Source organism: Gekko japonicus, unplaced genomic scaffold (assembly GCF_001447785.1).
Source record: "Gekko japonicus isolate JY-2015 unplaced genomic scaffold, Gekko_japonicus_V1.1 scaffold744, whole genome shotgun sequence".
NCBI classification, from domain to species: Eukaryota; Metazoa; Chordata; class Lepidosauria; order Squamata; family Gekkonidae; genus Gekko; species Gekko japonicus.
The window spans coordinates 441,053-456,188 of record NW_015165258.1 but is presented as its reverse complement, the minus strand read 5'-3'; the positions used below and the strand labels follow the sequence as shown (position 1 = coordinate 456,188).

Sequence of the window (15,136 nt, the reverse complement as noted above, 5' to 3'; positions counted from 1 at the left end):
GAAGGTAACAGCGTTCCGTGCGCCTTGGTGTTTAGTCATGCCGGCCACATGACCGCGGAAACGTCTTCGGACAGCGCTCTTCGGCTTGGAAACGGAGATGAGCACCGCAACCCTAGAGTCGGATTCGACTGGCTTTCGAGCAAGGTAACCTTTACCTTTACCTTTACTAGTTAGACCCTTCATCAACAATGGGAATCGGTGCTAGCCCCTCCCACACAACTGCCATTTTCCAGGAGGAAGGAAAGGATGAGCTTATCCCTCCACTGGCGCTGCTGAGGTGAATGGCTCCTACAGTGCTCACTTCCGGCATCTCAGGGGCCAGAGCAGCTCAGCTGGATCAATGGCCATCTTCCTGTCGTGGCCCACTCCTGCACCAAATGCGTACAGGAAAGGCATCACAATGTTTGGATGCACCTCAGCAATCTGAGCAGTGTGGAAAACGCAAGCTGTGAATGTCTTTCCACCATGGCTTTCGTCGCTTCTCCGTCCGTATTTCCTATGCCTGAGGAGTTCATGATTAGACTACGAGCTTCATCAAATGGCAATTTTCAGCTGCCAAATAGATTTGTACAATATATCCACACGGGGCCAGATTAACGAGCGAGAGAAACATCAGAAATCAAAAACGGCGAGCGGCTGTAATTCCACCGTAAACTTGAAAGGATGATGTAGCGATGATACTGAGGTGGCTGAAAAGGGACGGCATTGGCACAATGCAATTCACCCCCCCTCCCCCTTCCTGCTTTTGTGTTCCTTTCCTGTTGCCATTGGGGTTCCTTAGCTGGATTTAAGCTGCATAAAGCTGAAAGTGGTGCTAAATATTGAAAGCTATTTAGAAAGACCGCAAAGCAAAGCTGATGTGTCAAAAAGGGGAAAGAAAAAGCATATCTTCACCTGCAGCATCACCGCTGCCATACAATGCTACGTTAGTAATCCCCAAACAATACCAGGGCCCCCGATCACACTATGAGAAATTAATCAAATAATTAAAGATGTTTTGGGAGTCCATGGCCCCTTGCCCACAGAGGAGGCTGCCTACTGTGTCTCTGTATAAGTCACTGATTGGAGCACGCCTCTTTCCAACCAGCCTCTACTGGGTGAAGGTGATTCTTCGCTCTCGCTCTCTCTGTCTCTCTCCTGCAGTTCATGTGACGGGAACCTTCAAAGACTCTTGATAAGGAAGAGTCATCGGAGCCTGCCTGTCACATCCTTGTATGAGTCATTGCCCCCTTCAGTCAGAGCAGGTACAGAACATCCTCTCCAGAGACTACAGGGGTGAGCAACTCCCAGGCTGGGCCATTTTTACTCTTCCAGGCTTCAAAAGGCTTTGGAGTGTAAAGCTAGAGTGATGTCCGATTCTGATCCAGAAAAAAAAAGAAGAGTTCTTCACCTACCAGAAGTTTTGGAATTTCTGCCATACCTTATTAAAACTTATAGGATATCAAAGTCTCAAAGTAGCTGCCCTGGTGTTGCCGCCAAGTCCTTGTTTGAGCCAAAATTTGGGGTCAGTGAAATTTATTCCCTATCTCAGGATATTTCTTGTTTGAGGGCAAATTTGTCCTCAGAATCACCCTGAGCCAGAATTCCCCAGTCGCTTCCTTGTCAGATCCGCTTTCTCATCCACACCCACGTGAAAGGACTCCTCAAGCCCTCCCATCTGCTAATGTGCGCACAAAGCTTCCTGTGCCAGCAGTCGCACTAGATGTGGCAACGGGACTATTGTGTTGTCAGGAGGCATCGCATCAAATGCTGGACAAGGGTAGTGACACTTAGTAGTGACGCCTAAGGGGGGATGGCATAGTCCCCGAGGAACTGTCTAATCTCTTTCTGCATTAATAGGCAGTACAGAAAGAGTCCATTAAACACTATTTTTCAGGGCTATTTTTGGGCAGGAACGCACAGGAACGGAGTTCTGGCTGGCTCCCGAGCTGGCCACGCCCAGCAGGAACTCATTAGCATAATAGGCCACACCCAACAGCAGAAACTCATTAGGATTGGTTACATTAGGGGGTGTGGCCTAACATGCAAAGGAGTCCCTGCTACAAAAAAAGGCCCTGGGTTTTGACAACAAACAAGGTCAACAGAATAAGAAGCAAAAGGTGGGTGTGGCTGGATGAGCACACTTCTGGTAACATGGGGGTGCAGCCTAATGTGCTAATGAGCTGTGCTGTCGGGAGTGTGGCCTAATATGCTAGTGAGTTTCTGCTGTTGGGTGTGGCCTATTATGCTAATGAGTTCTGCTATTTTTTAAAGAAGGGAAGAAGGGTACATTTATTTATTTATTTATTTACTTATTTGCAAAATTCATGTGCTGCTTTTCTGCCCAAGGGCCAGGGTGGTGTAGTGGTTAAGAGTGGCAGACTCTAATCTGGAGAAACAGGTTTGATTCCTCACTCTTCCTTCGCATGAAGCCTGCTGGGCGACCTTGGGCCAGTCACTGTTCTCTCAGAACTCCCTCAGCCCCACCTACCTCACAAGGTGCCTGTTGAAGGAAGAGGAAGGGAAGGAGATTGTAGGCCACTTTGAGACTCCTTTGGGTAAAAGTAGAAACCAACTCCTCCTCCTCCTCCTCCTCCTCTTCTTCGACACCCTGAGGTCTTTGGATCCTATGTGCGCTAGACGTTCTGTGTTTCCCAGGCACTTCAAGGCCTGAATCAAATTAGGAGTTAGGACCAGAACATACATGTAGAAGGGTCTGAATCTTCCCCACATACGCCATTTTCACAACCAGAAACAGACCTGGGGCTGGGGTGGGAGTGTCACTGTGAAACTCAGGTTGTGAAACTTGTCTGTAATTTTGGCTACACGTGAGACCCAAATGAAATCTTGCCATCCATTTTCAAGGAATGTAGACTTCCTTGAAATATACCTATTTTCAAAACTAAATGTTAACCAGGGAGCAGAATAATGGAGATTTCAAGATCCAAACTGGTCCTCACATTAAACCCTGATATTTGAAAACCAATCCCACAAAGTCCTGCTGTAAGGTCAAGTACTCACTCCTTGAATCTGGCTGTGGGATTTGTGTCCAGTGTAGGATTTCTTCACAGTTCCAAGTGAGACAAACGTCTGGAGGAGCCCTGGAGACTGTTCAGGAACTATTTCTTCTTCCCCAGATACACAGATTAAGTTCTTTTCCCTTTAACAGAACACCAGTCCTTCCTTCTTAGTGTCAGCAGAATGGTAACGGAGAAGGCAGCCAACTTGAAATTCATTTGGGTCCTCCTTCTAAGCTACTTTCCAGATGCCACCCAATGACTGAGGGGGCCTCCAAGACTGAGTCTCTCCATTTGTTTCTGATGCCAGACCACAAAGTTTTGAAATTCAGGAAGGAGGAGGAGGAAATGTAACCATTTTTGTACATATTAGATTCCATGACAAAAATTAAGTCAAATGAGGAGGAAGATCTATGTTTTATTTCAATTAACGAGAAAACAGTTGGTCCAAATAAAGGTAAAGGTTCCCTTGCTCGAAAGCCAGTCGAGTCCGACTCTAGGGTTGTGGTGCTCATCTCCGTTTCAAAGCCGAAGAGCCAGCGCTGTCCGAAGACGTTCCCGTGGTCACGTGGCCGGCATGACTAAACACCAAGGCGCACGGAACGCTGTTACCTTCCCACCGAAGTGGTCCCTATTTATCTACTTGCAATTTCTTGCTTTCGAACTGCTAGGTTGGCAGGAGCTGGAACTAGAGACAGGAGCTCACTCCTTCATGCGGCACACCCGGGTCTTGTACTGCTGAACTACTGACCTTCCACAGCCTGCAGTTCAGCGTCTTAACCACTTGAGCCACCACAGCTCCTTGGTCCAAATAGTCCATCCAAAATTGACTACTTTCTTCTCAGCATATTCAGGGAATATGCTTCAATTAACAGGAAACACCATTGGACCCAATAACTCATCAACAATTGACAACTTTCTTCTTTTTCTTCTTCATCTTCTTCTTCTTCTTGAACATATTCTGAACATATTCAGGAAATACATGATATTTTATACATAGACTCACATCATCAAGAAAACAATATTCAAAAAGCATAATTGGTTACAAAAGACAGTGGTCATTTGAATCATAAGCCTCTGATTTGTCAGATGTAAAGAAACATATATCTACCTAAATCTAAGTGTTTACTTAACCTAATCTGAAATGATAATGGGCAAGGAATCTTTATACCCCAAACAAAAGTATTCATTACTGATACGAGACTAAAATCTTATCTGATCCAGACATTGCAAGGTTTTGCCCTTAAGAACTACAGAATCATGAAGTTTGTACCTATTATGTTGTCTGCTAACTAGGGTTGCCAAGTCGATTGGACTCACCAGCAGGGGAGCGTCGCTGGGGTCCGGGAGCTGCCGAGTGATGTGCGCGCGCCGCCAGAACGTCACAGGAAGTGACGCACAACGAAGAGCATGTTGGAGGAGTGGCCCCAATCATTGGAGGAAAAACCATAGAGTTTTCCCTCCGAAGATTGGGGGCATGCCCCCAACGTGATCTACGTGGTTGCATCACTTCCTGTGAAACAGCCATGCTGCGCTTCGGGGGGCGGGGTTCCCCCCGGGGCCCGATTCCGCGAAGATGGAAATCGGGCCTCCAAAGCGGGGGTTTACCCGCCACCCGCCCCCACTTGGCAGACCTACAAGAGGTAAGCCTTCTATATAACAGGCCTTTCTAACATCCTAATAAAATGTTATTTAAGAATAAATCTATAAAAACCAGAGAAATATGAATAATCAAAAAAGGGAAAAGTCTTTATAGTCCCATCTCTACTACACCATCCCATAACTTGGTGGAGGGAAAAGATCATGGAGGCAGAGGCTTTCTAAAAGATCATAGCTTTTGTAACCATGGAGAAGACCTCTGATGGACAGTCCCACACTCTGCCCTTTTGATCCCAAGGAGAGGATAGAGTCCCAGTGTTGTTTTGCAATCATAGAATCATAGAGTTGGAAGGAACCTCCAGGGTCATCTAGTCCAACCCCCTGCACAGAGCAGGAAATTCACAAATACCTCCCCCTCCACACCTGCAGTGACCACTGTTCTATGTCCAGAAGATGACAGAAAACCTCCAGGATCTCCAGCCAAACCGGCCTGGAGAAAAATTGCTTCCTGACCCCAAAGTGGCAATCAGCATTTCCCTGGGCGTGTAAGAAAGGGCCACAAGACCTAAGCACTGAGGCAACCCTTCCTGCCCTCCCTGTCATGATCTGCCTAAGTTCACAGAATCCGCATTTGCAAACCATGAAATCATTAATGAATGAAAGGGGAACAAATATTTGTAGGAGGAAGGTAAAGAACCAGGAATTCAGATGTGGCTCCCATGCCAACAAAGGTGACAACTGCAAGATACTCAGCCCCAGCCAAGAGAAATGGACTCAAAAAGTACTGGATGAATCCCACTTCAGTGGACTCAGATCTGCCCTGATCTCATCCTTGTCATGGTTAATTTTTTCTCTCTCATTGTGCTGGAGTCTAACCACATAGTGTGGGGGCTTATTCTCCAGTTACAAGGCGGGGTGATGCCCAAGAACATGTCAGCAATGGAAAGGAAAGCCCTGATTTAAGATTTGCTGTTCCCACTGAAGAGGGTGTTGGGTCTGGTGCAGAATGAGCAGAGGTCCTGAGAGTCTACTGTTAGAGGATTCTGAAGCCCTTTCCAAGTCCCAAGCTGTGGGTCCAAAGCTGTTCTTTCTAACCTCATCAACATTTTTACATTACATAAAATGGGCTGAGATCCCAATCCAGTTTGCAAGCCCAGTCCTAGAAACAAAGGCACAGAAAAGTCAAGGGCTGATGCAACATGAAAACTCCAAAGCTAGATTGTGACGACTCTGTTAAGATACTGACAAATGTAGATGTATTATATGCATGATGTAATGCATAAGAAAACTGAAATAAAAATAATGTTAAAAAAAAAAACTCCAAAGCAGAGCCAGTAATGGTGTACTGGCCAGAGTTTAGGATCTTGAAGACCTGCTGCCATGGCGCTTATGGGGTAGCGTTGGGCCAGTCAGTCTCTCAGCCTAATCTCTCTCAGATGATCATGAGGGGGGAAATGAAAGAAAGAGAACGAAGCATGCGCTTTGAGCTCCTTGAATATAGGGTAGGACAAAAAAAAAAAAACTTAAAGAGGACTTTAAGAGGTACATCTGGTTCAACATCCTGTTCTACACAGTGGCCAGTTGGTTGTCCCAAAAGGCCAAGAAACATGGCATAGAGGCCAAGGCCACCCCCTGATGTTGTCTCCTAGCACTGATATTCAGAGGATCCCTTTAGTCAGCCATGGCTACTGGCCCTTGATGGACCTCTCCACCATGAATCTCTCCAGTCCTCTTTTAAAGCCATCCAGGGCTATTTTGGGGCAGGAACGCACAGGAACGGAGTTCTGGCTGGCTCCCGAGTTGGCCACACCCAGCAGGAACTCATTAGCGTAATAGGCCACACCCAACAGCAGAAACTCATTAGGACTGGCTACATTAGGGGTGTGTGGCCTAACATGCAAATGGGTTCCTGCTACAAAAAAGGCCTGGGTTTTGACCACAAACAAGGTAAACAGAATAAGAAGCAAAAGGTGAGAGTGTCTGGAACATGAGGTGTGTGGCCTAATATGCTAATGAGCTGTGCTGTCAGGGGTGTGTCCTAATAAGCAAATGAATTTCTGCTGTTGGGTGTGGCCTATTATGCGAATGAGTTCCTGCTGGGCTTTTTCTACAAAAAAAGCCCTTGTGACCAGTGTTCCTGTAAACTGAGTTAATGTGAGCCAGCTCACAGTTTTTTAGTCTCTGGCTCACACATTTTTGTCTCAGCTCAGGAAGGATGGCTTCAGAGCAAGCTAACTTATGCAGTAGCCAAATCACTCGCTCACAGCTTTAATGCCCATAGCTCACAAAGTAGAATTTTTGCTCACAAGGCTCCACAGCTTAGAGGGAACATTACTTGTGACCATCACTCCATTCATGGGCAGCAAATGCCACAAATTCACTATTTCTTATTGTAGTGATAGCAACCAGCTGAAGGCCAAATAATATATGACACTGGAACCTGGACAATTATGCAATTTGGTGCTTTAAAAGGAAGTTGGGGGTTTACTGGATCAAGGGGTAATCCTTCCACTTGTGTCATTCCGTCATCAGGAATGGTACCCTGGGCTGCTTAAAGCCTGAAGGTGTGGGGTGTCTGCATAGTGTTCCCTTTCTGTTTCCCTACTACGGCTTGAATCTGCCAGAGGGGGCTGACTTGGGTTGCCAGCCTCCAGGTGAGGCCAGGAGATCTCCCACTTTTACAACTGATCTCCAGCTGACAGAGATCTGCTCCCCTGGAGAAAATGGCTGCTCTGAAGGAAAAGAAGAGATTGGATTTATACCCCGCCCTTCACTTGGAGTCTCAGAGCGGCTTACAAACTCCTTTCCCTTCCCCTCCCCACAACAGACACCCTGTGAGGTGGGTGAGGCTGAGAGAACTCTGACAGAAACTGATCTTTTTCAAGGACAGCTGTGCCAGAGCTTGTGACTGACCCAAGGTCACATCAGCAGGTGCATGTGGAGGAGTGGGGAATCAAACCCGGTTCTCCCAGATTAGAGTCCACACACTTAACCACTACACCAAACTGAAGGGAGGACTCTGTGGCACTGGGCCATGCTGAGGCCCCTCCCCTCCCCAAACCCCACCCTCTCCTGGCTTCACCTCCAAAATCTCCAGGTATTTTCCAACCCAGAGCTGGCAACCCTAGGGCTGACCAGGGAACCACCACCTTTAATGAGTACTGCAGCCCCGAGCCAGACCTCCTCACCTGGTTGTTGTTAAAACCAAATTATGTGCCTGCCATGCAGGGAGACCTTTAGATGAATTTGAAAGAAGCTTACAGAGCAATCCTGAACAGAGCTGCAACCTCCTAAATCCATTGTCATCAATTGACTTAGAAGGGTACAACTCTGCTTAGGACTGCACGGTTAGGCAATTCTGCAGAGGATAGGTCCATCCATGACTATAATTGCCTCAATGAGCCCCCAGGTCCAGAGAGAGTCTATCTTACAGTACGAAGAATGCCATCGAATTTTGTAACACTACCATTGTATAGAGCATCAATAACAAAAGTTCAGTTTTACTCCTGCCTTTTGAGAATTGAACTCCATTAATTATTTCCCCTTTAATTGTTAAAATGGCTTCAAAGAAAGAAACAAGTCAGGAGTACAGCAATGAAAACAGGCAAGAGGGAAAGACCCAGGATGACGGAATACGAACAAGGTTATAGGAAGCTGCCTTGAGCCATGAGGAAAGGGGAGGTGTATAAATGTTTCAACAAATAGACATAAGTAAACAAGGAAGACATTTCAGAGGGCAGATCTGTGCATCCCGACTGAATTCCAAGGCCTGCAGGGTGACTCTGAGGGTAAGGCCTCAACCTCTGGCCCTTTAAGGAGGCATTCCAAGGGCATCTGATTGGCCACTGTGGGAATCAGGATGCCGGACTAAATGCGTGAGCCTACGGGGCCACGGCCCTCCAGGTGGGGCATGGTGTTCTCCCAGAATTACCACTGATCTCCAGATGTCAAAGATCAACTCCCTTGGAGGAAATGGCAGCTCGAGAAGGCAGTCGCTATGGCATCACACATCCACACTGAACTCCCCCTCCCTAACTTCGATCTCTCCAGGTCAATGTTCCCTCTAAGCTGTAGAGTCTTGTGAGCAAAAATTCTACTCTGTGAGCTACTGGCCTTAAAGTTGTGAGCGAGCGACTGCATAAATTAGTTTGCTCTGGAGCCATCCTTCCTGAGCTGAGACAAAAATGTGTGAGCCGGAGGCTAAAAAACTGTGAGCTAGCTCACACTAACTCAGCTTAGAGGGAACACTGCTCCAGGTACTGTTCCGAAATCTGCAGGGATTTCCCCAGATGGAGTTGGCAGCCCTACGGATCTAGCATGGCTGCTCTCATTTACTTATTCCCCACTTTTCGCCAGGGGGGACCCAAAGCAGTTTCCCAGAGCGATCAGCACAATGTAGATCCACCCCAAACAAAAATGAGATAGCAATTGCTGGTTTATCCACAGGTGCCATCTGCAGCTCACGGGCCAAGAAATGTTTGGCTGTTGCCCTTCGTCATACACAAGCAAGCCACACCCAAGCTTTATAGCACCTGCAGGAAGAGAAAGGAAAAGGGATTTCTTATTTCACCTCTGCCACCAGTAATGCCTCTGCCCTTAAGACAAGGAGGAATTTCAGACAGACGATATAATCCGGAAGAGGAACAGTTCCCAAACAGTTTTTGGTCTGTCATTTCAGACAGAACCGTTTTAGCACCGGTTCCCTACCGGAATATATTTGTAATTTCACATACAAATGTTTCTGTCCCATTTAGGAAACAGGGCTGAAGCATTTTACCTGTCACCCGCTTCCAAGTAGTCTTCAGTTTCCTCTCCCGGTTCCGATGCGCTTTTTCCCGCCGTTTTTCGCCCGCACGGGCGATCTCCAGCTTTTTTTAAAAAAATTTTTTTTCTTTATAGCGCTATAACGGAACAGCAATATATCAACGATAGATAGATGATAGATAGATAGATAGATAGATAGATAGATAGATAGATATAGATAGATATGGATATAGATAGATATGGATATAGATATGGATATAGATATATATAGATATAGATATATAGAGAGTTATAGCTATAGCGCTATAACGCAAATGTAAACAAAAAAAAGCCGGAGATCGCCCACGCAGGCGAAAAATGGTGGGGAAAAAGCAGTGCAGTCTGAAATGGCAAACCGCTTCAGACCCAGCTCTTTACCAGAAGGGGAAAGTCATGTGTGAAATGGCAGCCCTATACTGGTTTACTCCATGATGGATCAAAAACAGCTTCAAAACGGGTTAAAAAGGGTAATGTGAAATTCCTCAATAATATTTGCCCTTGGGTTTGCTAACTCCAAGTTGGGAAATTCCAAGAAATTTGGGAGTAGAGCCTGGGGAGGGTGGGGTTTGAGGAGAGGAGGAACCTCAACAGGGTTGAATGCCATCGAGTCCACCCTCCAAAGCAGCCATTTTCTCCAGGGGAACTGATCTCTGTAGTCAGCAGATCAGTTATAATTCTGGGAGATCTCCAGGCCCCACCCCAAGGATGGCAATGCGATTGCCTCACTAGAAATGCCCGTGGTCTTTTCTTCTGACATGTAACTGACCTGTACACAAATTGGGTCATCGTTCCTCTCTAACATGAGAAACGGCTCACAGATTCTTTCCAGAGTGGGGAAGTGATGGTTGAAAGCTCTGATTCCAACAACTTTGCTGTGACCGCCTTGTCCAGGTGCGGACTGCCTTAAAATGGAAGATTTCTTGAAACTGCCTCCCGAGTTACAGGCCTCAATCTGCTTCTATCGCAATTCTGAACAAAGCCAGGTATTAAAATTTAGGTTCCAGAGTCCCAGGGGAAATAAACAAAGCAAAGCAAAGCAAAATAAATGGAGGCAGAGTCTCTCCTATGAGAACAGTAGTTTCAAATAAATCTTCTCCACCTTGATTGAATCAGCTCTAGCAGCTTCCGTTTGTTTACATACGTTCTAGAAATGTTAAGCATGTCAGACAACTATGGAGAGAGATTAGAGTGCTTTCCTTCCAGTACTCAGAGCCATTATCAATTACCATGCCTGATTTTAAACCTATTTACACAGAAGTAAGCCTGAATGATCTGGATGGGACCTGCTTCCAGATAAAACTACACATCTGTTTCAGAGTAAGTTCCACTGAACAGTGCAACTTACATTCAAAAAAAATACACATATGATACAAGTATGGATACATCACAACAGCACTGCATCCATATTTTAAATGTGTAGAAAAGGAGGTCTCAAATATAGCAACTGTGGGCACCATGGCACCCACCAATGCCTTTCCAGCAGTGTTCCCTCTAAGCTGAGTTAATGTGACCTAGCTCGCATTTTTGAGCCTCCGGTTCACACATTTTTGTCCTAATTCAGGAAGGATGCCTCCAGAGCCAGGGGTCATTTGGGGCCGGAGCGTGCCAAAGCAGCGCTCTGGCAGCCCAGGAGCTGACACAAATGGTGGTGGCAGCAAGCCCCACCCCCAGCTCCCCGTGCCGAAGCACTGCGGCCCGGGGGAGGCCTGAATAGGTCTGTTGCTGGCCTCCCAGGGACCACGCTGGAGTGCTGCAGCCTGAGGGAGGCCTGAGGAAGCCCGTGGCCGGCCTCCCGGGGCCCACGCTGAAGCTCTGCAGCCTGGGGGAGGCCTGAGGACGCCTGTTGCTGGCCTCCCAGGGCCTGCACTGGAGCGCTGCGGCCCGGGGGAGACTTGAGGAGGCCCATCGCTGGCTTCCCGGGGCCCACGCTGGACCGCTGCGGCCCGGGGAAGGCCTGTGGAAGCCTGTTTTTGGCCTCCCGGGGCCCGCACTGGAGCGCTACAGCCCGGGGGAGGCCTGAAGAGGCCCGTTGCTGGCTTCTCGGGGCCTGCGCTGGAGCGCTGCGGCCCGGGGGAGGTCTGAAGAGGCCCATCGCTGGCCTTCCAAGGCCCGCACTGGAGCGCTGCGACCCGGGGGAGGCCTGAGGACGCCCGTCGCTGGTTTTCCGGGGCCCACGCTGGAGTGCTGCGGCCCGGGGGAGGTCTGAAGAGGCCCATCGCCGGCCTTCCGGGAGCTGCACTGGAGTACTGCGGCCCGGGGGAGGCCTGAGGAGGCCCGTCACCATCTTCCTGGGGCCCGCACCAGAGCGCTGTGGCTTGGGGAAAGCCTTGATCACGGTAAGTGAGGGATCTGTGTGAGGGATCCGCGGGAGTGGTGGGGGCTTGATGAGGGGTGGGAGAGCCTTCCTCCCTCTCCCCATCTCTTTGCCCTCTTTCTTTCCCTTCTTTCTTTCGTTCCCTTCTTCTTTCCTTCTCTTTCTTTCCCTCTTTCCTTCTTTCTTTTTATCCCCTCTTTCCTTCCTTCTTTCCTTTTCTTTCTTTCCCTCTTTCTTTCCTTCTCTCTACACTCTCTATTTCCTTCCCTCTTTCCTCCGTCTGCAGCCCAACTCCCTCTTCGCTTTCTCCACCCCACCCCCCCGACAGGCCAGCAGGGGAAGGGAGGGGGAGGCTTTTGAAGATGCCTCCCCTCCCTTTTGCTTCCCCTTCTGACATCACTTCCGGTGATGTCAGGGGATGTGGCATATGCTAATGGACTATAATGCTAATAGCCTAGTGGCTCATTAGCATACCTTATGCTAATGAACTCCTGCAGCTCTTTTTCTATGAAATGACCCCTGTCCAGAGCAAACCAATTTATGCAGTAGCCAAATCGCTCACTCACAACTTTAATGCCCATAGCTCACAAAGTAGAATTTTTGCTCACAGGGCTCCACAGCTTAGAGGGGGCATTGGTGGCCAGGCGGGGCTTTTGCTGAGCGAGGCTTCTGGTTGACCATTAGAAATTTGACTGGCTGTGCAGAGTTTTCTAAAGGTGCTGGCAGGCTCAAAAAGTTTGGGGCTCCCTGATTTAAATGGTAAGCTCTATGGTGAGAAACACCCCCCTCTCTCCCTCCCTCTCTCCCTCTCTCTTTCTCTCTCTCTCTCTCTCTCTCTCTCTCTCTCTCTCTCTTTTGGCACAATGGGATTTTCTGCTCAGTCTCACCACATACCCCTTCTTCACTAAAGCCCTATGTGGCTTTTATTCCCATGAGACCCGTGATCCCTACTGCAGCCTTTTGGGTGGCCAAGGGACCCCTCCCCTCTTAGCCAGGGGGAAAGCAAGCTGCTTTATAAGTATAAACAAAGATAAAAGGATATTAAAAATGGAGTATTTCCATACACCCCTAAGGCCCTCGTGTTCAATGTTGTTGTTCAGTCGCACAGTCGAGTCCGACTCTTCGCGACCCCATAACCAGAGTTAAAAACTGACCCCGTTTCAGACATCATGCATTTTGAAAATGTCAACATTTTAAATTTCAGTTTTGACTGGTACTTTTAACATAACCTTACATCTTGCTGATGAAGTATGCCAATAACAATGTCAAATATCAACTTGCTACAACTCTCAACAATGCAGTCCAATGCAGGGTTACACCCACAGAAAGCAGTTGGCTTGGGGGGGAGTAACTGCGTATAGATAGGATGGCACTGCGATTCAGCTAAAAGTAGCCATGACTCATGCTTTAGTGAAAGCGAAAGAACTTATTGTGATTAATTGGCTCCACTGATTTAAATGGATTTAGTCACAATGAATGCTATCTGGAATCTGGCCAATCTTTTTGTCTGCGCCTGCATCCAACAATATCTATAACTGGGAATATGAAAATATGCAGGGATGTACAAACTTGACAATTTTCTGTCCTTTGGGGGATTCTTTAACATTTGAGGCACTCTCATTTTTGTCTTTGTTCCAAACATTAGTGCTCAGCTGTACCACCCAATTTTATACTACTGATTTATGCTTGTTTTACACCTTCACATCAGACAGTTTTCCAGTAAACATAATACCTTCAGATGTCTTCTGATGTGCAAATGGTACCAGCTGTTCCACACTTAATGATTAAATGCTTTGAGAAAATCCGTGTTGCTCTGCTGCAGAAGCAAAGTTAAAAGACACCGGGGAAAGTCCGGTAGTAAATGGGTTTCCAATGGGCCATGGATGGACTTTCCCTTGTCTGATCACTCAAGCATGCTCTCAAGCCATCAGGATGGTCTGATCAGGCCCCCCTGGCTTGGTGCCAGTCCCCCCCCCCCTTCGCAGTATGCGCATCATCGCATACTCCATAGGGGGCCCTCAGTGTGGAGGTGCGATTCCTCATTTATGCACATGGGAAACAAATGACCAAAAAAAACCCTGATTCACCTGCACTTGCGTCTGATCATGGGATGCGCCTGCAGCTACAAAAGGAGGTGTGATCTCACAACTGCATGTCAAATTCCTCTGAACGCAGGGCTCTTTTTGTAGCAGGTACTCATTTGCATATTAGGCCACACACCCCTAATGTAGCCAATCCTCCAAGAGCTTACAGTAGCTCCTGTAAGAAGAGCTCTGTAAACTCTTGGAGGATTGGCTACATTAGGGGTGTGCGGCCTATTATGCAAAGGAGTTCCTGCTGCAGAAAGAGCCCTGCGTGGAGGGAATAGCCTCTCTTCCCCTCTGCTTCAACTGGTGTGTGTGACCGCAGCCTAGAGTATCTCATACTTCACAACCATTGATTAAGCACTGACCATTCATGCTAAGTCCTCAAAGTAGCCAAAAATTATAATCAGACAACAGAGATGCAGTAGGGAGGGGCTACTTAATTTCTAAACAATGAAATAACCGGCATCAGTTCTGATGTTGGAGGGAGGGGGCATGTATAGCCCAATCTTGTCAGATCCCAGAAGTTAAGCAGGGTTGGTACTGGGAAGGGAAGACCACCAAGGGAATGTTCTGCAGAGGAAGAAGATGGCAAACTGCCTCTGCTTCTCCCTTGCCTTGAAAGCCCATTGCCTGGATTGCCATAATTTGATTGTGACTTGATAGCACATAAATAAGCAATTCTAATGTCTATTTTGTCTTTCAAGTTTTGTCTGTAAACCAAATATGTCCGGCAGCTGCAATTTTGTGTTCCAGCTTTTTTCTTAAAAAAAAAAAAATCACTCCAAACCACACAAGGTCAAGGCAAAACAACACATGTCAGAAATTCTTTCACGCCCCTCAAAAAAGTCATAAGAGTACATATAGAATGAAACTTTTGCAAGCAAGTGGTCTTGAGGACTCCTCCACTCCCACCCAGCTGTACAGTTAATTTCAGTTCCACTTAAGGAATCACAGCCAACATGCCTTTTTGTTTTCAAATGCATCAGGGAGATGTAAGAGTGTATGCATGGGGGGAGGGGTTGACCACTAACAGACCACTTTATTCCTTTAAAATCCATCCTGCACTTCTTTTCCTCGTGTTACGAATCCAAGCTCAGCGGTGTATCCTTCAAGCACCTAATGCCAAAATCTTTCAGCATGGGAGCAGAAAGCAGATGGGTTGAGTGACAGTTGAAATCCACCAAAGCCTGTGCCAAGGGAGAACTGTCTCCAAAACTTGCATTTCAGGGACATGTCTATGGGGCACCTTAGCAGATGGACGGCTGCTTGGCAGTCAACACACAAACCGGCTCCTATGCTACCCTGCTGGAAACACAGAAGATTCACTCTGCACTGTT

The 15,136-nt window shown here is 47.4% G+C and overlaps 1 protein-coding gene across 1 annotated transcript in view; it reads right to left on the bottom strand.

Annotated features, from left to right (window-relative positions):
- AGBL1 (ATP/GTP binding protein-like 1) overlaps positions 1 to 15,136 on the bottom strand; it is a 346,662-nt gene that overhangs the window by 57,160 nt on the left and 274,366 nt on the right. The window lies entirely within an intron of this gene.